Source organism: Macrobrachium nipponense, chromosome 35 (genome assembly GCF_015104395.2).
Source record: "Macrobrachium nipponense isolate FS-2020 chromosome 35, ASM1510439v2, whole genome shotgun sequence".
In the NCBI taxonomy this organism is placed as follows: Eukaryota; Metazoa; Arthropoda; class Malacostraca; order Decapoda; family Palaemonidae; genus Macrobrachium; species Macrobrachium nipponense.
In genome coordinates, this window is record NC_061096.1 from 26,854,341 (window position 1) to 26,876,670 (window position 22,330).

At 40.3% G+C, this 22,330-nt stretch overlaps 1 protein-coding gene across 6 annotated transcripts in view; it reads left to right on the forward strand.

Moving 5' to 3' along the window:
- The window catches only part of LOC135208510 (katanin p80 WD40 repeat-containing subunit B1-like), a 190,059-nt gene that overhangs the window by 88,157 nt on the left and 79,572 nt on the right, over positions 1 to 22,330 (forward strand). The window lies entirely within an intron of this gene.

The following is a 22,330-nucleotide window of genomic DNA, read 5'->3' on the forward strand; positions in this document are numbered from 1 at the left end:
GTGCTCATTTATCTGTAGTGGCAGGTTTTACTGTGCATTTACAGTGTCCTTCTAATGATTTTGTCTAGCTTTCTTTTAAACTCTTCTTCCACACTGTTGCTGTTTACAACTTCTGGTGGCAATTTATTCCAAGGTGTCACATTTCTTGTATGTGAAGAAGTTCCCACAATGGGATGTGTTGTATCTCTTCAGCTCTGGTTTCCATCCATTATTTCTTAGTCTGGTTTTCGTTTGAAGTAAATGGGCTACCGTCTACTTTTGTTATGCCTTTCAGTATTTTGAATGTTTCTATTAGTTGTCCTCGCAGTCGTCGAGAGAGAGAGAGAGAGAGAGAGAGAGAGAGAGAGAGAGAGAGAGAGAGGATTCCACATGTGTATGATTCACTCAGTTTTATTTGTGTCATATTTTGAATGACCAGTTTTGACTCGCTATGAGAGAGAGAGAGAGAGAGGAGAGAGAGAGAGACCTCTGAAGGCTGCCTCCCTCTACCTTGTCTCTCTCCTTGTGAGGCGTCCGTACGTGCGTACGCACGCGGAGAACGCGACGGGTGACTAAGGTTTTGTTGGTAGCAACTATAGTACTGTAGTGCCAGATACCGACATCGATTCCCGAATGCACACACGCACACCTCACTAACCTTAAGTCTCTCTCTCTCTCTCTCTCTCTCTCTCTCTAGTCTTTGTTTACGACCGAGGCTTCAAACACGTACTTGCAAATCTGAGGCGATAAAGAACGTACGCGAAATTGATTAAGGAATTTGAAGAGCGACATGCGGATCTAGTAGTGCATCTGTTTCAAATGAGCCGGAATAAACAAGACGAATAAACAGGACTTTAACAGAGACGACCACGTGACGACAGACACAGCCTACGAGAAGATAATCGATTGTTTCCGTCAATTCTGTGAAGACGGAGCCATATATTGGGGGGAGGGGAAGTGGGGGGAGAGGGGCGAGAGGAGCTGTACAGAAGACTGGAGGGAGAGAGAGCAGTTGTAGACAAAGAATGGAGAGAGAGAGAGAGAGAGAGAGAGAGAGAGAGAGAGAGAGAGAGAGAGTAATAGCACCCCATATAGTGTCAAGCTTGTATTTGGATAGCCAGAGTCCATAGTAATGATGTTTGCGCCTTCCATGATTCCACGAAGACATTGGACCCATAGAACGTGGAGCTAGTCCGGAGACATCCCACATATATTGCAATACTTTATCTTCTCCAAAGTACTTGCATATGAACCTAAGATCTGAATAAAATTCCTCGATCTAGGTACTCGTCATGCAGGTAGCAGCACTTAGTTCTCCAGAGAAACCATTATTTTTTTTATTACATACTTACGTAACGTAGACTTGTTTATATGAACACTTGGTCCCTTCATCCGTCAGGGTAAACGAAGGACTATATATACCAAGTTTGGAAGTCTTGAAGGTGACGTTTTTTCTTAAGACTCGAATACTTCTCTGCTCTGAGAGTCGTTTGGATGGGTCATCTCTTCTTCTATCTAGCCCGGACCGAGAGAAGGGAAGGGAGAAGTTGGAGCTATATAAGTCTGAAGAAACGAACCGCTATCATTTTTTTAATGTATAGGTAAACGGGGCGGTCAGTCGGTTGCCGTTATCCAGCGTTATGCAGTCGATTGCCGACGGCAACGAGAAAAGGATCGTGCTACAGTATTTGGTAGCACAAGTCATTTGGAAGTCTGGCTGGGTTATTCGACAGGTGTATGAAGTACCTTGACAGGCGCCTGTAATTGTTGTTAGTTCCATTGATTTATCCCGCAAGGTGGCACTGTATAAATTGTCATGCGCACCTCACTTGTAGGTTATACTCGATGTTCTGACAGGGTTCATCTGGTCCCCCAAATATATATTGCGCTTTTGGCCCTTCAGTTATCATTTGTTTCCTCGTATCCTTCTCTGCTGGAAGAACTCCATCTTCCTGAATTTCCGATAGCCCCAATTTATTACCTTTCTGAATAGGTGCAGTAAGTCCCTGCTGTGTTATGCCAGTTTAGAAGTGACGCGCTGGCCTGAAGAAAGGTCTTCAAGCTTACAATTAACGCCGGTGTCACTTTGCTTATCAGAATAAATCCTCTTTACACATGTCTATTTTTTTGGGATTATAGTTATAAGGAGGTACAAGGATTAGGATGTCTCAAAAAGATTTTTCAGTCCATCTTAAGAGGAGAAATCGTGTGCTCACTTATCTCAAGGAGCAGGTTTGACTGTTCATTCACGTAGTAAAAATTAGAAGAGAGAGAGAGAGAGAGAGAGAGAGAGAGAGAGAGAGAGAGAGAGAGAGAGAGAGAGAGAGAGAGAGAGAGAGAGAGAGAGAGAGAGAGAGAGAGAGAGAGAGAGAGTAAACTGCGTGGCCTTTCTGTGAAATTGGTAATAAGTGTGCACTTTTGACATCACGCCCACATATAACGTGCTTAACAAGAACTGTGCTGATTTTGCCCTTGGAAATACATCCTGGAGGGACAGGGGGTAGGGAGAACTAGTAGGGAGCACGTAGAAGTAATAGGGAGCATGGGGAAGTAGTAGGGAGCATGGAGAAGTAATAGGAAACATGTGCAAGTAATGGGGAGCATGTACAAGTAATAGGGAACATGTAGAAGTAATAGGGGACATGGAGAAGTAATATATATAGGGCCATACAGAAGTAATAGGGAGCATGTAGAATTAATAGGGATCATGAGAAGTAGTCAGGAGTATGGGGAATTAATAGGGATCATGAGAAGTAGTAGGGAGCATGGAGACGTAATAGGGATCACGAGAAGTAATAGGGTTCATGAGAAGTAGTAGGGAACATGGAGAAGTAATAGGGAGCTTTGTGAATTAATGGGGAACATGAGAAGTAGGAGGGAACTTGGAAGTAATAGGGAACATGTAGAAATAATAGGAAGCCAGAGTTCCCCAGCACTGTATACTATGTAACGCACTTTTAATGGTCGAGTATGTGCCGACTAGCTGAGAGATTCCTTTCCATTTAAGCTCCAATGAATTATCGTCAACCCCCTTTTTTATATATAATATTCAGTACTTACCCCCCTCCCCCCTCTCAAAAGGCAGCGATGATGTATTTGATTTCAAGGTGGTATCTGTATTTGGGTATCGGGCCATCAGGTATTCTCTCTCTCTCTCTCTCTCTCTCTCTCTCTCTCTCTCTCTCTCTCTTTCGTAATCTCGCCCCATTATTTGAAGCGAAACAAGAACTGGATTGACTCTGGGTTACGTAGTTTGGATTCTGGCAATATTTGTTCCCCACGATTTCTCTGAGCAAGAATATCTTTTTCCACAATATTCGTTTTTAAATTATGTCGGTTGCATTGAATTGAACTGATTCCTTTATTCGAAGCTGTGAGCCACATATGTGAGGTAGATAACTATTAATTGTTTTCAGAAATTTTAAAAATGAATAATAGAATTGGTGTGGCCTTAGTTGTTGTTTAAGAGTCATTATTTATTATTTTATTCTGAATCCTTTATTCCAAGCTGTGAGCCACATACGTGAGGAAAATAACTATTATTTTTTTCAGAATTTAAAAAATAAATGATTATTAAAATTGGTACGGCTGTAGTTGTTGACTTAGAATCAATATTTATTTTATTCTGAATACTTTATTCCAAGCTGTGAACCACATACATGAGGTAAATAACTATTGTTTATTTTCATAATTAAAAAAAAAAAATCATAAGAATTGGTACGGCTGTAGTTATTGACAAAGAGTCATTATTTATTATTTTCTTCGATTCGTGTAAAGATTCACAGGTGTTATCTACTGGTAATGACAGCTTATTCAGAGTGACGCATCACCATCGTCTTACGCATCTTGAATTGCATATTAATGTATTGGTTTTTGCCCCCCCCCTCCCCCCCCCCCCATTTATTAATTCTTTGTTGGTTTGTTGCGATGCCGGAAAGTCCTCCTCCAAGTGTTTTGTATGAATTCTCTCTCTCTCTCTCTCTCTCTCTCTCTCTCTCTCTCTCTCTCTCTCTCTCTCTCTCTCTCAGTTAGTTGAAATTTTCAGTCGAAGATGTAGGTCAGCTGACGATCAAGTTCACAGTTTTAATTTTACTTGATCGCTGGCCGGGAGGCATGACTGTTTTTTGTGGCCGTGGGGCGAGGGCTGGGGTGGGGGGAAGGGCGGGGCCACTGTGCCTGCATGTCTGAAATTCAGTTCGACAATTATATGTTTAGGATTCCTCGGCCAATCAAGTTCTTTGTTGCTACTTAGCACAACACCGGCGTCTCTTGTTACTTTGATACTTTTCAATACTTTTCAATATTTTGTTCAATGTCTTGACTCGCGTCTTTGTTTATATTCATCAAACAAAGTCTACTTTAGGGGGAGGGGGGCGTGGCTTTGGGGGCTGCATGGAAATGACATTTAATGTGTCATTCAAGAGGACGGTGCAGGTTGTCGTCTACCCAGCCAGTGTCAGTAACCACCGGTTCTCGTGCAAAGCGAAGCCTGATATATATTCCTACGGGCTGCTGTATGAGCAAGAGTCCGTGCTGGCATGAGGCCAGCTTAATCTAAAACAGCATTGAGATGTTTGTCATATAAAATGATGGTTGGCGTCGCTTTGGAAACGGGCCAAGATGACTGGTCCTGTCTTCAGGCATTTTTACGGCATATAATTATGATCATTTTTTGTTTTAAAACATACAAGGCATTTCCTTCGGTTTTGATCTCTTTCTCTCTCTCTCTCTCTCTCTCTCTCTCTCGTCATCTCTTCTCTCTCAATCTTCTCTCTCTCTCTCTCTCTCTCTCTCTCTCTCTCTCTCATTTCCTTCGGTTTTGTATCTTTTTCTGTGTTGCATCTCTCGTCCTAATCCTTGTAACACTCTCTCTCTCTCTCTCTCTCTTCTCTCTCTCTCTCTCTCTCTCTCTCTCTCTCTCAAGATAAGAAATGTATGTGTGTACGTGTGTGTGCCATTGCTAGCTAAACCGCTCATGAGCGCCAATCCAGGTGTTGACCTTGGTAGAATACCCCCTCGCCTACACTCGAATTCAAGACAGGCTCTCTCTCTCTCTCTCTCTCTCTCCTCTCTCTCTCTCTCTGTGTGTGTGTCTGTCTGTCTGTCTGTGTGTGAGTGTTTTCATCAGTGTTTACATATATGTGGATATGACTTGGAAATTAACACGATAAGAAAAAGTAGAAGGGAATATCACTGACGAATCATAGTTGACGTTCAATCTCGGTCCTCCACCAGCCAGTTTTGAGTCACTTTCGTGGAATTTCTGTCTTGGCCTCGGGCATGGCAAATAGAAATGGCTACAACCTGGCGTCTTGTCGGTCATTTTGACGAGCCAATTTTCGTCCTGTCTTTCACCGAGCAGGGCCTTGAAGTCCCTTACTACTTATGCACCGCATTATACCTTTCCTAGCATCGTCCTCGACTCGTATCTCGGTTCCAGATTCTTCTTCTTCTTCGCAAAGCAAAACCGCGTGGCCGCTTATGGAAGTGACGTCATCGCTCGTGGAAGTGACGTCATCGTGCACATGGCCGGCCTTGATTGGTCCGACGGACCGGGTGACGTCACACAAACCTTTTGCTCTGCGAGGGAGCCAGCAGCCAGATGGCGACTACTTCTTATTATGGTTTCCCTTATTTGTCTCGATGGGATTGGGCGGCTTGGAAGAGGGGCCTGAGAGAGACAGAGAGAGAGACGGCGAATGAACGAGGAGATGGGAGATACAAACGAGAAAGAATGTCGAGGGGAAAAGCGTAGAATAAAAAAGGAATAGCGATAGAGAGACGAGCACGTTCATGAGATGGACAGAAAAGGACTTGGAAGAGAATGTCAGGTGAAGGGAGAAGGCTCAAGGTATTGGTGGGCAGATGTTAAAAAAAAAAAATATTAAGTAGAAATGATGGTTAGAAGTCGTAAGTGCAAATAAGTTGAAAGCAGAATTATTTGGGAGGGGGCGTTTTGGGGGGGTAGGGCGGATTCTATTCTCTCTTCTCTTTCTCTGGATTCCTGGATTCCATACTCCAGTTGAAGGTAATTCTCATCGGCCGTTCAGATGCTGTTGGAATTTTGTCCCTTCCTCCCACGAGACACAAGGCTACTGCCCAGAGAGAGAGAGAGAGAGAGAGAGAGAGAGAGAGAGAGAGAGAGAAACCTTATTCCGGCGTGTGAATGCTTTTGTCAGTGTTTTTTGTATGTAATGTTTTGAAGACTATATGCAGTATTGAGAGAGAGAGAGAGGAGAGAGAGAGAGAGAGAGAGAGAGAGAGAGAGAGAGAGACTTTAGTACTTGTAAGGTATATTCAGTATTATTTTTATTGTAATATTTCGACGACTAGATCCAGTCTTGACTAACAGAGAGAGAGAGAGAGAGAGAGAGAGAGAGAGAGAGAGAGAGAGAGAGAGAGAGAGAGAAACGGCATATCTGCATTAGAGCAGTGTATATATTTGGCAAGATCCTCTCCTTCCCAGGCTTGGAAGCTAACGTCCTCCCCTAGACAATTCACCTAGAGTATCTTGGTGTACCTGTCGTTGTTTCATATTCAGGGTACGACACGTCCGAGGCATTGGTGGGGCTAAACCTACCCTGGGTCATGAGAAATGTTGACAGAGAGAAGGCAGTAGACTAATAAAACGGCTGAAAAGGTAATGAGAGAGTTGCAAGGGTGAGGATGTCGCTAGTCCATCCTTAGAGGAGTCATCGTGCGCTCACTTATCTCTATAGGTGCAGGTTTTACTGTGCATTCACAGTGTCCTTCTAATGATTTTGTCTAGCTTTCTTTTAAAACTTCCACACTGTTGCTGTTTACGACTTCTGGTGGCAGCGTATTCCACGTGTCACATATCTTGTATGTATTTCTTAAGATCTAGTTTCCATCTATTATTTCTTGTCCGGTTTTCGTTTAATGTAAATAGGCTACTGTCTACTTTTGTTGTGCCTTTCAGTATTTTAAATGTTTCTATTAGTTGTCCTCGCAGTCGTCGTGTTTCTAAGCCATATATTATTCTGGCTGTCTAGTCGTCTTCGGTAACCTATTAGCCTGATGCAGCAGTATGCAGTCAATCTGCCTCGCTGTCGAACTCCTCAGTTCCAGAGGGGATTGATTCCTCACACCGTTGGACTATGGAGCTTGCATTTAATACATTTTTTTTTATCTAACGGTTTATAAATTTTTTCCTTTTTTTAATAAGTGAGATCTCCCATCTTATTCTTTGGAAGCTTAAAGAATTTCAAGGCAGTGCCACTTTCTGTTTGCTTTTTCGATATCGATAGGATTCGTCTTCTGAATACTTTAGGGTAAGGATAGCTTTCGGAAATGTGTTCGGTTCCCGAAAGCTATCCTTACCTCAAAGTTTTCAATTTAAATATTTGTACATTTACAAAACTGTGGATTTGTTTCTTCAGTAATAATAATAATGATAATAATTATGAACTTCAAGATCTGTCATCTGTAGATCACATTAGGTTACCCTTTGGTTGTACGCTTCCTCAAGGGGGGCGTGGCTCTGTCAAGAAAGTAGATAGACTGTATTGAGGAAGTGTGGACGCCATGTCTCTATATAGAAGGCATGATTGGTCTGGGGATATCACAGGATTGTCTTCCTTCGGATCTAGTTGGTAATGTGATCACCGCGTACGTGTCCTCTAATCCCTGGTGGTCATGTGGTGCTCTCTCTCTCTCTCTCTCTCTCTTCTTCTTCTTCTTCCTCCTCTTCTTCTTCTTTTGGAGTAATCTTTTTTAATGTTATTCTTTCTGACTTATAAGTAATCTTTTTCAGAGTTATCCTTCTTACTTAAAAACAATCTTTTGTCGGTGCTATCCTACTTACTTATAAGTAATCTTTTGTCAGTGTTGTCTTTCTTACTTATAAGTAATCTTTTGTCACTGCTATCTTACTTACTTATAAGTAATCTTTCGTCAGTGCTATCCTACTTACATATAAGTAATCTTTCGTCAGTGCTTTCTTACTTATAAGTAATCTTTTGTCAGTGTTAGCCTGCTTACCTATAAGTAATATCTTGTCAGCGTTATCCTTCGGACTTATAAGTAATCTTTTGTCAATGCTATCCTACTTATTCATAAGTAATCTTTTGTCCGTGTTATCCTTCGTACTTATAAGTAATCTTTTCTCAGATTTTTTTTTCATTCTTGCTTTTATAAGTGATATTTTTGTTAGGTTTTTTCGTTGTCTCTCTTTTTACCATCTGTCCGGTTTTTTTTTTTTTTTTTTTTTTTTTGTTTTTTTTTTTTGAGCTGGAAATTATTACCGTTTACACTGCTCCAATTTTGACCTCGAAAATATGAACGATAGATTTTTCAGACTTGCTCCGTTGGACCTAAAATGACACTTGAGTATCCCGTAAAATGACCTGATTATTATATAATTATCATAATAATGATAACGAAAGAAGGTAGCGTTAATATGTGTTTAATCTCCCCAAAGATTTCTCACCACTTAAATCGGGCCTAATAAGAGAAGGGGAGAATATAATTTGTATAGGAAGGAATGTTAGGGGTTTAGAAAAAATATAGTTGTTGGGGGATTAGGGGATTTAATTAAATAGCATCGCCCCTGGGGGGAGTGGGAAGGGGAGCTGGGTGAACCATGAATTTTTTTTTCTACAGAATTTTAATCCTTTTAGTAAATTCTGTGTGTGGTAATATTGACCAAGTATCTGTCATTATGTATATGTATATATAATAATAATAATAATAATAATAATAATAATAATAATAATAAGACTAGCAGAGGTTAATATTAGGAGAGGGATCTTCCAGGGCGACTCACTGTCCCCACTACTCTTCGTAGTAGCCATGATTCCCATGACAAAAGTACTACAGAAGATGGATGCCGGGTACCAACTCAAGAAAAGAGGCAACAGAATCAACCATCTGATGTTCATGGACGACATCAAGCTGTATGGTAAGAGCATCAAGGAAATAGATACCCTAATCCAGACTGTAAGGATTGTATCTGGGGACATCAGGATGGAGTTTGGAATAGAAAAATGCGCCTTAGTCAACATACAAAAAGGCAAAGTAACGAGAACTGAAGGGATAAAGCTACCAGATGGGAGCAACATCAAACACATAGATGAGACAGGATACAAATACCTGGGAATAATGGAAGGAGGGGATATAAAACACCAAGAGATGAAGGACACGATCAGGAAAGAATATATGCAGAGACTCAAGGCGATACTCAAGTCAAAACTCAATGGAGGAAATACGATCAAAGCCATAAACACATGGGCAGTGCCAGTAATCAGATACAGCGCAGGAATAGTGGAATGGACGAAGGCAGAACTCCGCAGCATAGATCAGAAAACCAGGAAACATATGACAATACACAAAGCACTACACCCAAGAGCAAATACGGACAGACTATACATAACACGAAAGGAAGGAGGGAGAGGACTACTAATAGTATAGAGGACTGCGGTCAACAACCGATAACAGAGCACTGGGGCAAGAATATCTGAAAAACCAGTGAAGACGAGTGGCTAAAGAGTGCATGGAAGAAGGACTAATAAAAGTAGACGAAGACCCAGAAATATACAGAGACAGGAAAATGACAGACAGAACAGAGGACTGGCACAACAAACCAATGCACGGACAATACATGAGACAGACTAAAGAACTAGCCAGCGATGACACATGGCAATGGCTACAGAGGGGAGAGCTAAAGAAGGAAACTGAAGGAATGATAACAGCGGCACAAGATCAGGCCCTAAGAACCAGATATGTTCAAAGAACGATAGATGGAAATAACATCTCTCCCATATGTAGGAAGTGCAATACGAAAAATGAAACCATAAACCACATAGCAAGCGAATGCCCGGCACTTGCACAGAACCAGTACAAAAAGAGGCATGATTCAGTGGCAAAAGCCCTCCACTGGAGCCTGTGCAAGAAACATCAGCTACCTTGCAGTAATAAGGTTGTACGAGCACCAACCTGAGGGAGTGAATAGAAAACGAATCAGGCAAAAAAGATCCTCTGGGCTATGGTATCAGGACGGATAGGGGGCGGGTGATACGTGCAACTAGACCAGACGTGACGTTGATTGACAAAGTCAAGAAGAAAGTATCACTCATTGATGTCGCAATACCATGGGACACCAGAGTTGAAGAGAAAGAGAGGGAAAAAATGGATAAGTATCAAGATCTGAAAATAGAAATAAGAAGGATATGGGATATGCCAGTGGAAATCATACCCATAATCATAGGAGCACTAGGCACGATCCCAAGATCTCTGAAAAGGAATCTAGAAAAACTAGTAGGGCTTGAAGTAGCTCCGGGGCCTCATGCAAAGAAGATGTGATCCTAGAAACGGCACACATAGTAAGAAAATTGATGGATTCCTTAGGAGGCAGGATGCAACCCGGAACCCCACACTATAAATTCCCACCCAGTCGAATTGGAGGACTGTGATAGAGCAAAAAAAAAGAAAGAAAAAAAAAATAATAATAATTATAATAAACAAAACCCCATTCAAACTGTATGCCGCTAATGAAGCTACCACCCTTAACACCCCAAACAACAACAATAACAATAATAATAATAATAATAATAATAATTGTTAAGCAATTCACAGTCTCGTGAAAACAAATTGTTAAAAAATCCACTATTATATATTATTTATTTATTTATTATTTAGAAATATGTTTTGAATATATATTTGTGGATTCTTTAACAACAACAACAATAATAATAATAATAATAATAATAATAATAATAATAATAATAATAATAATAATAATAATAATAATAATAATAATCTCTTCGATGTTTTTGCATTACTGTTTGTATCATGGTCCAGGTTGGTATGAGTGGCGTTAAAGGAAGAAAAGAAACTAGTATAAAAAAAACAAAAATAAACAGATCTTGTTACTTTCAACGTTCTGCAGTGGGCCCCCCCCCCCGCCCCCCCCCCCCCCCCCACCCGCCCCCCATCTTCGATGCAACCAAGACCCAGGATGCAACGCAACAACTGCAGTCGGTTGTCACGATGCAGTAGATGATTCCAGATTCCTTTTTATCCGATACTCCCTCCGTCGGGCATTCTCGCTTCTGATGGGAAGGGACCGTTTGGTAGGACGTCTCTCTCTCTCTCTCTCTCTCTCTCTCTCTCTCTTCTCTCTCTCTCTCCTCTCTCTTCTGGTTGAAGGGCTCAAAACTTTTCTCTTTACTGGTGAAGGCTCTCTTTCTCCTCCTTCTCTCTCTCTCCTCTCTACTGGTGAAGGGCTCCCACCGTACCTTGAACACTTTTGGAATAACTGCGTGCAAATATAGTCGTGATATTTCAAATTTAATGTGTGTATATTTTGGTAGTGGGTGCGCTATTGCCCGAATTATGTGACCTTGTCCTCTTCCCTGCCCCGTTTGCAAGTCTTTTATCCTTTTCCTCTGCTTATTTGGGGCATTCTGTTTGTGTCGGCTGGAGTGTCTTCATGGTTAACAGTCATGAGAAGTGTTGGTGCAGATGTTGTTATGGTGGTGGATGTTGGTGAGGTTGCTCTCTCTCTCTCTCTCTCTCTCTCTCTCTCTCTCTCTCTCTCTCTCTCTCTCTCTCTCTCTAATAAAGTTAAGACTTCAGTTACATTTATTTTGTATTTCACATGAATTCTTTTGGTATAACCTAATTACCATATAGACGTAAACAAGATTATTGTTTTTACAGATTTTATGGATCGACGAAAGACTGTAAATATCATGAAGTTAATGACCCCCAAGACGTATTAAGTCTTAGATGCCAAATGACTCCTTCTCGGTGGAACTTAACTATAGTTAGTTATGCGTTCATTGGTGGCAAATTATATATATATATATATATCATATATATATATATATATAGTATATATATATATAATATATATATATTTGTGTATGGCTGCACTGACTTTGCATTCTGAAACATATCGAAGTTTACAGTGATGCCGTTTTTGTTTGTAAATGATGCGTATGTTTGTCCTTGCGCGCGTGCGCGTATTGTGATCTTGACCCTTTGTGACCCTGACCCGCAAGCTTGAAGTATTTTACGACATTGTTGTATCTGGAGGTATTTTATAGCGATATAATTTATTTTTACTCCTTTTCTGCTTTTTCCTATTGACTTATTTGCTGAATCATGATTTATTCGTAGAAGTATTTTTTATTTTTTTTATTTTTTTATAATTTAATCTTTTCAATTAAGCCCTTTTATGCTTTTTCCTATTTAGACTTATTTGCTGAATCATGATTTACTTGCAGTAGTTTATCTATTTATTTATTTATTTATTCATTTTTTAAGTTTTCTCACGTTTACACATTCATTTATTTTTTGACGAAACTGAAACGGCAAGAGTAGTAAGACGCGTATCTGGAAGTAGCCCAGACCGGCTTCGACAGTTATGTGGCCTCTATCTGTCAGACACGCTCGGATTTTTTTTTTTTTTTTTTTTTTCTCAGTATCAGGCACGCACGATTTTTTTTTTTTTTTTTTTTTTTTTTTTTTTTTTTTTTTTTTTTTTGTTTTTTTTTTTTTTTTTTTTGCACGTGCAGAAAGTGTCGGTCATCTCATTCGAGACTGCTTCTCTTTTGTTTCTCAAAGAAATGTCGTGACCGGGAAGAAATGGAAAGGCAGCTTTTTTTTTATGGGTCTCTCTCTCTCTCTCTCTCTCTCTCTCTCTCGCGTCCTTCCTGCTCGATTCAAAATGGCAGCCAATGAGAATTAGCGTTAATTATCCATTTCCCGTTGTCTGGTATTAATTGTTTTGATGTAGCGTTTAAACCAATAGTAAAAGCAACAATTGTACCCCATAGGGTCATAAGCCGTCAGTGCACCTTATGCGCTGCACTGTAGGCTTTACTTAAGGTCCTTTGCAGCATGCCTTCCGTAGGCCCCTAGCTGCAACTACTTTCATTCCTTTTACTGTACCTCCTTTCATATTCTCTTACTCTCCACCCTCTCCTAACATAGTGCAACCGCTTTGAGGTTTTCCTCCTGTTAAACCTTTCAAACCTTTTCCTGTCAATTTCCATTTCAGGTATGAATGCCCTCTAGGTCCCCGGTGTTTGGCCTTTGTTCTAAATTCTAATTCAGTTCAACCTAAATGTTATTTCAATTCAATCAGCAATAATTGTTGGGACTCAGTGGAGCATCTTTCGGCTGTTATTTTTCAGCTTGATTTTGGATATTATATATATATTTTTTATATATATATAATATATATATATATATACTACGTGTGTGTGTAAATATAATGAAAAGGAACCCATAAAAACGCAAAAATATATAAGAGAGAATACTATATTTCAGAGACTGCTGTCTCTCTCTTCGGTAGATGGGCTCCTTTTATTAGCTGGATTCTTTTGCAACAGAACATTTTTACCAGTCATATATATATAGTATATATATATCTATATATATATATATATTATATATATATATATATATCTACCGACTTCATAATTGCCAGTTTATTTGGGGGGATAATCTCCAGTTTAAGAAACTAAAAAGCTGTTGATTTGGGTGACACCAGAACAGCAGTATTCGAAATTTAGAAGAAAAAAAATTAAAGTAAACCGGCAATAGTTTGTCTTATGACGACAGTCATCTCGGGGAATTTAAAGTTTTATTCTAAGAAATTATTTCTCAAAGAGTTATTTCTGCTCGAAAACGTGAGAGTGAGTAGTATTTTGCAATTGGATGTTCAACTGAATTCATTTCTTTCTGTCAATGACAATATTAACCCGTCTGTAATTCTGGACGGAAATGCCTCAGCGTGCGCAGTGAGAACACGTATTTTGTGAACACCATTTTCCTGAAGGACTTCATTTGAAGGACTTCACATTCACCAAGGAACTTAGCGCTTGATAAAGTTCGAATTTGATACTATAGTATATTCACATCAACCGTGCATGTGATGTCTAGGCCAGTCCCTTACGACGCTCCTGATTGGCTGTTGATAAGCCAATCACAGGGCTGGAAACTCTCCCCAGTCTCTCTCGAGAGCTCATATAGGTAGGAGGTATGCTTCACCTCTCCTGAGGGATGCCTTTTACCAGTATCCCTCAGAAGAGGTGGAACATACATCCTGCTTATGTGAACTCTCGAGAGAGACTGAGAGTTTCCAGCCCTGTGATTGGCTTATCAACAGCCAACCAGGAACGCCGTAAGGGACTGGCCTAGACACCAAATGGACGGTTGATGTGAATCTACTATAGTCATTCTTCTGAAATATGTTGGGTGCCAGTTTTCTTCCCCACCAGTGGTGTCCATTTTATGTAGCAATTCCACGACTACTGCCGGTATTTTTAAGCTCGTAGAATATAAAAAAAGTCAAGTATATCTTAGTTTAACCAGACCACTGAGCTGATAACAGCTCTCCGCGGGCTGGCCCGAAGGATTAGACATTTTTCTACTTGGCTATGAACCAATTTGTTTACCTAGCAACGGGACCTACTGCCTATTGTGGAATCCAAACCACATTTTATTTGAGAAACGAATTTCGAATCACCAGGAATAAATTCCTCTTATTATTCAACGTTGGCAGGGCGAGGAATCGAACTCGCGACTACTCACTCGTGAAAAGAGGGAGATTGACCGCACCAAGCTATATAGAATATAACTTGGACCGTACCAGATGCTTAGAAACGCGGAAATGAGATTTGCCGACGCCGTGATACATCCGAGGATGCGTAAATAAGCGTAATTAACAAGTATTGGCGCCAATGACTGTCATTCCCGTAATTGACGACGCTGCGAGACCTTATAAGAGGGCCATTGCAAAATGACACGTTTGCGTAATCCCAACTGTCTATCTCTCTTTCATTCCAAGTTACCAAGTCATTCATTTTAAGTTGGTTAGAGTTATGGGCATTTATTTTTAATTTGCCCTACTGGGTAGCTGTTATAAAAGCACCTATTGGGCTCCTTCCTCATCCCCTTCGCCCCCCACACACTCCAAAAAAAAAAAAAAGAAACCTGTTTGCTCAATTGAACGAACGTCGGGAATGACCTGACCCATGCAAACGGCATCCAGTAATAACAGGCTGTGGCTAACGACTCCCTCCCTCCCTCCCCCCTCCCCCTCCCTCCCTTGTATCCCCCAGCCTTGATCTCTCCCCCTCTCCTCCCCCTTTCCCCCAACTCTTTAGCAAATTATCTTCATTATACTAACTTCATTATTCGTCTCACTTCTTTGCACCTTTTTTCTTCTTTTTTTCCTCTCTTCCAACTCCCAATCCCCCCTCCCTCCCTTATATTGGGGGCCCAGCCTTGATCCCCCTCCCGCTCACCCTTCAACTTGCAACTTCATTTAGCAAGATTATCTTCCATTTTACTACCTTCATTATGGTCCTCTACTTCTGTCTCTCTCTCTCTCTCTCTCTCTCTCTCCTCTCTCTCTCTCGTCGTCTTCTTGCCTCACTCTCGCCCACCTGGTGTGGGCATAGGCACCGCGCGTGCTGGGCGGCAGCAGAGGCCTGGGTTATATATAAAAAAAAAAAAAAGGTGCCACAGCGCTCTTTGTATACACTTTCACTTTCATCGCTACATTCACTTTTGCTTCACCTGAGACGCTCCCCCCCCCCCCCCCTCCCAGACTCCTTCCTTATACCTCTCCCATGCCGTGAGTAAGGGCTTGTCTGCTTGTCTAGTTTCTTGTGTCTGAATTTGGGCTAACGTTTTAACAGCTATCAGGTGGATTAGTTTTTATAATTTTTTTTATATATATAATAATGTTTTTTTTTCGGACAGTTGCAACCTCTTGTGTGTGTGTGAATCTGTGAATCTCATCCAAGGAGAGAGAGAGAGAGAGGAGAGCAGATGAGAGAGAGAGAGAGAGAGAGAGAGAGCGAGAGAGAGAGAGAGAGAGAATATATTTTTAAAAAATTAGATTTTCGTGTCCATGTACGAATTTCTGATATTTTTTTCTATAATTTTTTGACCCTGGACAAATTTTTTTGAAACTTTCTGTGTACTTTTTTTTACCATGTTCAATTTTATAGTTTATATATATATATATATATATATATATATATATATATATATATATATATAATATATATATATATAATCTGACCCTGTACAAATGTGCAATGTTTATTATTCATAAGGTTCTGGCCATGTTTATACAGATTTGTTCAGTTTCTGTATATTTTTCTGACCCTGTACAAATTTGTAAACTTTCTGTTGAATTTATTTGACCGTGCACATATTTGTTCAGTTTCTGGGTAAGAGTCTGACCCCCGAACGAATACATAAAGTTTACCCTTAATGCTTTGATCATGTACAAATTTTTGTATACCTTCTGTATTATTGGTTGCAGGTCCAAACAATGATGATAGCTGTGTGAGAGTTGATGTTCTTCAATAAATAACAATGCATTTCGATGCAAAGTTCAGTCAATTAATAACTAGTTTTCGAACACTGTTCTAAGTTCATCTTCAGTCAAGTCACTTGACTGAGGATGAACCAAGAACAAGGTTTTTAAGCTATTGATTTTTATATAAGAACATCAACTCTCACACAGCTATATTATAGTGGACCTACAACCAATTATCACTATAGTGGACCTACAACCAATAATCACCATTTTCGACACGGAAATCTGTTCCCACCATTCTATATTGTCTGACGACCGGTCTACAAGTGAAATCTCATCCCACACGATCATTCGCAAAATTGCCCCCCCCCCACCCCCCCCCCACCCCCCCCCCCCCCCCCCCCCCCCCCCCCCCCCGCTTGCCTCGCGCATTATGCATACTAATAGGGAATGCTAATAAGGAAATCCAAGGAGCTGCTATACGTCGTAGTAGATCCCCAGCAGATATGCGAAGGGGAATTTCGTGTGCGTCCTTCCCTGATGACCTTCCCGTCACGGGTATCAAGGTGGTTGACTACTGGAGGGAGGGGGCATTACTCAGGAAGGAGTCTCTCTCTCTCTCTCTCTCTCTCTCTCTCTCTCTCTTCTCTCTCTCTCTCTCTCATTTCAGTCAGCGTTTGAATTGGCACAAGACATTCACAGAAGTAACCCCATCCCCTAGGTTTCCAAATGTTAAAGGAAAAAAAAAATCCATTAAGGGGTAGTGCCGTCAGTGCATCTTACGCACTGCACTGTAGGCATTACTTAAGGTTCTTTGCGGGGTCTCCTCGGCCCCTATCTGCAACCCCTGCCATTCCTTTAACTGTACCTCCGTTCGTATTCACTTTCTTCCATATTACCATCCACCACTTAACAATTGATTCATAGTGCACCTGCGATTTTTTTTCATCTTTTTATGCCCTTCATACATTTTTACTGTTATCGTCCGCTTTCAGCGCTGAATCACCTTCATGGGTCCCAGCGCTCAGCCTTTGACCTAAATTCTACATTGTGTATGTGGGTGTGTTAAAAAAACTGCGTGTCTGTTTGTCTGTAGTGTGTTCATATAGTCATCGGGATTTATCAGGTGTTCTGTTTTTATGGAGTCCACCTGTAAACGATTTGGGTTACCTCGTCCCATTTTTATGCTCCCGAAGGCTGCCTTGAGTTGAACGTCAACATTGAATATCTGTAATCATTTCTTGGAGAAGGTGTAATTGGTTTTCCTTAATGGAATGTGTTTGTAAATGTCGTAGTGCCACAGGGTGTGTTTGTGTAAGATACGCTTCCAAATATCGTAGTTTCCCAGGGTGTGTTTATATAAGGTACACTTCTAAATATCCTAGTGCCTCAGAAGAGTGTTAGTATAAGGTCCACTTCCACGTTTTATTTGGCAACGACCAAAATAATTCTTCGTCTTGTGTCACATTGGTCTTTTGCGAGCTCTTCATGGCACACAGCGTTTAGTCGTAAATGTCTTGGTTTTCCATTTAGTTCCGTTTGTTTTAGCCGGGTGGGGGGGGGGGGGGGGAGTCGGGCGTCCTTATTAGTATAGGAAATTTCAAGCGACTATTGAGAATATAGGACGGACAGAAAATAGGACGTCCCCTATTATCTTGATAGAGGTTATGAAATAGGTTATGGAATTGGTGCTAATATGAATGGCTCCCATGGAATTGTGTCTATTATTAATATATATATTATATATATATTATTATATATATAATTATATATATATATTATATTATACTATATGAGGTATTATATATATCCATGTATTATGTGTATATATATAATATCTATATAATATATGACTATAATCACTTCAACACGTGATTCGTTTATCAAACATTACCCCAGGTGGAAAATAAAGAGACGGGGTGTAGTAGGTCCTGACCGGTTTCGACTTTATTTCCAAGACATTGACGAAGGATAGGCACAGAGCAGTACTGACGAACACACACACACAGCCGTTTGAGAACACGGATCCCCAACTGACGGGGTGTCAAGGTATAGGAGCGGCCTTCAAAACGCTTTTGGGTAGAAATCGCAATAATCCTTCCATGGGACAGTCCGATAAACGCAAGGCTAGGAGAGGCTACAGATCCACACATGTTAGCGCGTTTTGATCGTTAATAATACAAATTCTAATGGGTGTGAATATTCCTTTAAATTAGTTCATTTTGCAATCCACGTCGGGGTAGATTAGCCCGATTTCGTTGCGCTGAATGCCACCAGACATTCCCCTGAAGGTGATAGTTTGAACGGTCTCCAGTGGACTACGGCCTCCTTCCCCCCTCCCCCCCTTATCCTGCTGCTCCCACCACCCCACGCCCAGACACGTTGTAGCGGTTGTTGCAAATGTAGGTAGGCGTGAGCGAACGTGTTTTTAGAAAGGACGAATTTAAGGCCTTGTCGTAGCCGGGTGCTTCCAATTGTCTAGTACGTAGTCGATCCAGGAGGGTAAGGCCTCTTCCACTCCCCCCCCCCCCCCCTCCCCCCCCCCCCCCCCACCCCCCACTCTCTCTCTCTCTTCTCTCCTCTCGTCTGCATCCTCCTCTCTACTCTCTCTCTCTCTCTCTCTCTACTTGCTGTGATATATATATATATATATATATATATATATATATATATAATGATGAGAGAGAGAGAGATCGTTCGTTCAAGAGAGAGAGATCGTCCGTTGAAGTGCGAGAGGAGATATCGTCCGTTAAAGAGAGAGAGAGAGAGAGAGAGAGAGAGAGAGAGAGAGATCGTCCGTCGAAGTGCGAGAGGAGATATCGTCGTTAAAGAGAGAGAGAGAGAGAGAGAGAGAGAGAGAGAGAGAGAGAGAGAGAGAGAGAGAGATGCCGGCCGTTAAAGTGAGTGAGTCTCCCTCTCGACATGACGATGATGTCATCATGTCCTAGGACATAATATAGTAACAGATCTTCTCTTTGTTTCGCTTTTAAAGACGAATTCACTCCTGTTGTTTGTGGGGTAGAGACGAATTTCGACTGAACGGATTATCCTATGGAGTGGACATTTCCAAATGAATGACTTGAAAGAAAGCTAGACAAAATCATGAGGAGGACACTGTGAATGCACAGTAATACCTGCTCCTACAGATAAAGTGAGCACACGATGTCTCCTCTAAGGATGGACCAACAAGTCTTTGAGACATCCTAATCATTGTAACTTCTTGTAACGCTTTGTAACTCATTCTGGGTTATTTTTCAAAGAATTAAATTTTTAGGGATATTTATACGTCGCTGAGTGATTATAATTATTAGTCGTGCATGCACGCAAATTAGTCGGAGTCTATGGGTCGTTTGTCATTGCTGAATTTAATTATTTTGGTCCACTGAGAGACATGTTAACGAACGTGCTTTCTTTGCCATAACCAGAGAGAGAGAGAGAGAGAGAGAGAGTGAGTGAGTTATTAGTCGTGCATACATACAAAATACTCACATTCTATGGGTTTTTTGTCATCTACTGAATTTAATTACTTTGTTCCACTGAAAGTATGCAATAATGAGAGAGAGAGAGAGAGAGAGAGAGAGCCTTTTATAATTTGATTAGTTTTCGCCATTTTTTTCACAAGTGGTACCGGAAAGGGAGGTCATTTTAATTCTTACGGCGAAGGGACTCAGACTATATCAATTCAATGGCAGTGCGTTTTTTTTTTTTTTTTTTTTTTTTTTGGGGGGGGGTGGGGGGGGGAGGCGCAGTCTCTTGAAAGCACAAAGTCCGTCCATTTCCGAGAAGTGATGATATATGCTGCTGAGAGATGGCGTGGCATTACTCACCCTCGTTTACAAGCTGTTTAACTTACATGTTCTCTGAAGTAATTTTCTTTGCAATATGGTTAAGTATGCTGTGCGCTCTGATGTCGAGATGGCATGGCATGGCATTGCCTACTCTTTTTAGAAGTGACGTAACTTTGTCCTGTGAAGTTTTCCGTGCAATAATATGTTTCTAGTGAAAAAAGAGATGGCAATGATTGTGTTTTCCAGTATGAAAAATGTCTGCATATTTCTGGAGATCTTGTAAGTGGTAAACTCTGCTGATGTTTTTAACGTGCAAGAAAGTCCAGTGTCTTTGAGGTGATAAACGGAAATCGTTATAGGATTACAATTTACGTGTCAACATGACCTTTTGCTGCATCGTTGTTAAAAACGTATTAATTCCTTTTGCTGCATTCCGGGTTTTGTCAAAAAAAAATTTATTTTCCTTTTGCTGGCATCGTTTTTTTTTATTCATTCCTTTTGGCTGCATCGGTTGTTTAAAAGGTAATTGTTTTCTTTTTGCTGCAATCGGCTGTTAAATCAGTATTCATCCTCTTGACTGACTATTGAAGGGGGGGGGGGGGGAGAGGAGTGCGGGGGAGCCTAGTGAAAAGATGAGCAGAAAATGAAGTACAACTTTTTGAGAAAATGAAAGGGTTACTATTTTCCTCGCTGATATTTTCTTCCAACTTCAGAGTTCATTCAGCGGAACTTAAGCATAAATGTGCTGCATCTATTTATTTTGATATAGAAAAAAATTACAAGTACATACTTTAGGCCAGAAATGGAAGCCTAAAAGATAAATCAATAATACTTCTGTCATAAAATACATTTTGAGTAAAAAAAAAAAAAGATTGAAAAATATCTAACAAATCGAAAAAACCAAATAAATAGAAAAATAAATATAATAAATCAATGATTTTTAAATTTTTTTTATTAAAAAAAAACCAGTACTTCTGTCATAAAATACATATTGAGGAGAAAAAAGGATTGAGAAAACATCTAACAAATCGAAAAAACCAAATAAATAAAAAAATAAAAAATAAAAAATCTATGATTTTTAAATTTTTTTTTTACTTAAAAAAAAACCACCAACCCTGATTGCCATATTGATAACAGCTGTGTTTGTAGCAAATGAATACACAAACAAGCAACAACAATTCTGGTCACGAATTCAGCCAAGAAGGACATAATTCGAACAAATAATTTTTTTTATTGTGACGAATTACGTTGGCATGACCTTCTAGGATTGTTCTCAATGGCCGTTATGCAGCCGTAATTCAGCCGTGCTATTTTCGCGGGCTGTGCCCTCTCCCCCTCCCCCTTCTCCTTTATCCTCCTCCCCCCTCTCCCCCCTTATCACCCTCCCCCTCTCTGTTGCCCCAACCACCTTTCGTCGAGTTTATGAAGTGGAAGTGGCCCAATTTTTTGGGATGTATCTATCGACAGGTTTTATATATTATCCTCTTGAGGGGCAATGCACCAGTTTTACTTAAGATTCTGTCTTGCATACACTTTATAAACTTCAGTTTAACTCAGATATTCTGTTTTATGTTTTTACCTCGCGCTTCGGTGTTGTTTTACTGAGATATGACGTTTTTGCCCAGACATCACTTTTGCTCAGATATTGGTTTTGCCTAGAATTCAGGTTTTTTTTTCTTTTTTTATGTTCTACTCTTGTCTAGGCTTCAGTTTAACTTTAGACATTCTTGTTTCTTTGTCTAGTTTCCTCAAAACAGCTCTTCATTTGCATGAGTGACAATGGCACATAAATAATTACAATTCGTCTGTTCAAAATAAATGAAAATAAAACTTTATACATTTGAAAAATCACTGCCAAGAGTAAAAAAATTACTATATAAAAAAAGGAATATTATAAACTGGAGAGAATTTAGCAGTGGTGCAAAGAAGGAATATTGTAAAATATGTGAGAGGGATTATCCCGAGGGTCCTTTTGTATGGCTTCTCTCCCTGCTCTCTCTCTCTCGCTCCATATATCTATATATATACTATATATATATATATATATATATATATATATATATATATATATATATATATATATATTATGTATACATACACGTTGTCGAGGGTGGTGGCTGTTGGATTTTAGGTAAAATGCTCGTCGGGGAAGTAAGTGGGCGGGGCACGAGGAAACCCCCTTGGTTTGGGATACCGTTGGTTTGGTTTGTTTTGTATAAATTATATTATATATATTTTTTTATTTTTTCTTGTCCCT